This window comes from Mustela erminea, chromosome X, assembly GCF_009829155.1.
Source record: "Mustela erminea isolate mMusErm1 chromosome X, mMusErm1.Pri, whole genome shotgun sequence".
Classification (NCBI taxonomy): domain Eukaryota; kingdom Metazoa; phylum Chordata; class Mammalia; order Carnivora; family Mustelidae; genus Mustela; species Mustela erminea.
This window is the reverse complement of record NC_045635.1, coordinates 75,746,986-75,749,218: the sequence shown is the minus strand read 5'-3', so window position 1 is coordinate 75,749,218 and position 2,233 is coordinate 75,746,986. Positions and strand designations below refer to the sequence as shown.

Genomic DNA, 2,233 nt, shown 5'->3' with positions numbered 1-2,233 from the left:
CAAAAAGCATTTTAGATGATTTTTTGTAGAAATACTTCCTTATGAAGCATTATTGGATTTAAAAAAATGCTTCAAAGATGAGAAGAAAGATGAAATAATAGTAAAAAAAAAAAGCTGCATTTCCCACCTTCCTCTTGAGTAGAACAAGATCATTATTTTCTACTATATAGCTTATGAACCAGCCATATTGGTCCAAATTATAAGAATGAAGTGCTGGCAATATAGCAGAGGTCCTTGCATCCCCAGCAAGTATGTTTTCCACAAGTAAATTAGGAGCAAGGGAGTAATTATGGGGGAAAAAATTATACTAAAAGGACAGCATTTGGAATAAATGGACAAGTATAAAAGGATATATTAGTTAAAAGTAATTTGATAGAATAGATTATATCCACAGTAACCAATTAAGTAACAAAAAATCAACACAACCAAAACAAGAATAAAAGCCTTCAAACATCACATTTACCAATACATCCTAAATGAATGCAAAAGGAACAAATCTAATTACCACACATTGTTATCTCAAAGCTTACTCTATATTTTGTTCTCTCTCCTATTTTGAAAATTATGTGAAGAAAGTGCCTTAAAAATGAAATGATTTTTTTTTCATTTAAAATATTTTATTTTAAGATGCCTGGGTATCTCAGTTGGTTAAACATCTGCCTTTGGCTCAGGTCACTATTCCAGTGTCCTCAGACCAAGTCCCATATTGGGCTCCTTGTTCAGCAAGGAGCCTGCTTCTCCATCTGACTGCCATTCTCCCTGCTTGTGCCTCCCCTCTCTGAAAAAAAAAAAAAAAAGTAAATCTAATCTTTAAATAAAATAAAATAAGATATTTTTTAAGAGAAAGCCACTTGGGTTGAGCTGCAGTGTGCCCAAGAGGTTCTCTGAGACTTTTCCCAAGCACATCTTCAATTGAAGTGTCACAACTCTCCCCCAGACTAAGCCTTCCAACCACAGTAATTGCTGAGTCTTCTTTGACATGGACATCAGTAGGGAGTGAGTTGGTTTAATTGCCTTAGAATTATTTTCAGATATTGTACCCAAAACTGAAGAAAATTTTCATATCTAGGGTACAAGAGAAAATTCCACTGGACCCACCACTGGGAAAACTCTCCATTTCAAAGGATGCCCTTTCCAATGAATTATTAAGAAATTTATGGTTCAGGGTGGAGATTTCTCAAATCAAAATGGGAAAGGTGGAGAAAGAATTTATAGTGAAAATTTTGAAGATGAAAATTCCTATTATAAGCATGACCAAGGTTTATAGAGCATGGCAAATGCAAGCTGCAACACAAGTGGTTCTTAGTACTTTATCAACAATTCCAAATCCTCATTTGGAGGGGATAAATATGGTATTTGGTCAAATAATTTAAAAAATGGGTGTGGCAAGGATACTGGAAAATGCAGAAGTGAAAGGTGAAAAACCTGCCAAAATATGTGTTATTACAGAATGCAGAAAACTAAAGGAGGGAGATCATTGGGGTATATTCCCAAATGATGGTTCTGGTGACAGTCACCCAGATTTATTTGAAGAAGCAGATATATACTTAAAATATGTAGATAAAATTTTGCTAATAAGAGAAGACTTTAAAAAATTGGAAATATATTTTTTTCAAATCCCAGAACTGGGAGATAGTTAATAAAAAAATATACAAAACCTTTAAGATATGTAGAAGATTCAAACGCTGTTATTAGGAAAGCAGATGGATTGAAGCTACAACCTATAGCTCTAAGCTGTGTGCCAAATATTGGAGCTAATTAACAGAAGATGTCAAATTGGCAGGCAGCAATTGACAGTTGTTTGGAGGCACTTGAAATAGACCCATCAAATACCAAAACATTGTACCATAAACTCAAGGATGGCAAGTATTAAAAGAATAGGATCATGATTCCCCCCACCCCCCGGGGGGAATCTGTGTATGTATTTATTTATTTATTTATTTATTTATTTATTTATTTATTTTCAGCATAAGAGTATTCATTGTTTTTGCACCACACCCAGTGCTCCATGCAATCTGTGCCCTTTCTAATACCCACAACCTGATTCCCCCAACCTCCCACCCCCTGCCTCTTCCAAAGCCTCAGATTGATTTTCAGAGTCCATTATCTCTCATGGTTCACCTCCTCTTCCAATTCCCCCCAACTCCCTTCTCCTTTCTAACTCCCCTTGTCCTCCATGATATTTGTTATGCTCCACAAATAAGTGAAACCATATGATAATTGACTCTCTCTG

General features: G+C 35.3%; 1 pseudogene; it reads left to right on the top strand.

Annotated features, from left to right (window-relative positions):
- The first annotated feature begins 205 nt into the window (after nucleotides 1-205).
- Nucleotides 206-1,881, top strand: LOC116582298 (annotated as a pseudogene).
- Nucleotides 1,882-2,233: the final 352 nt, after the last annotated feature.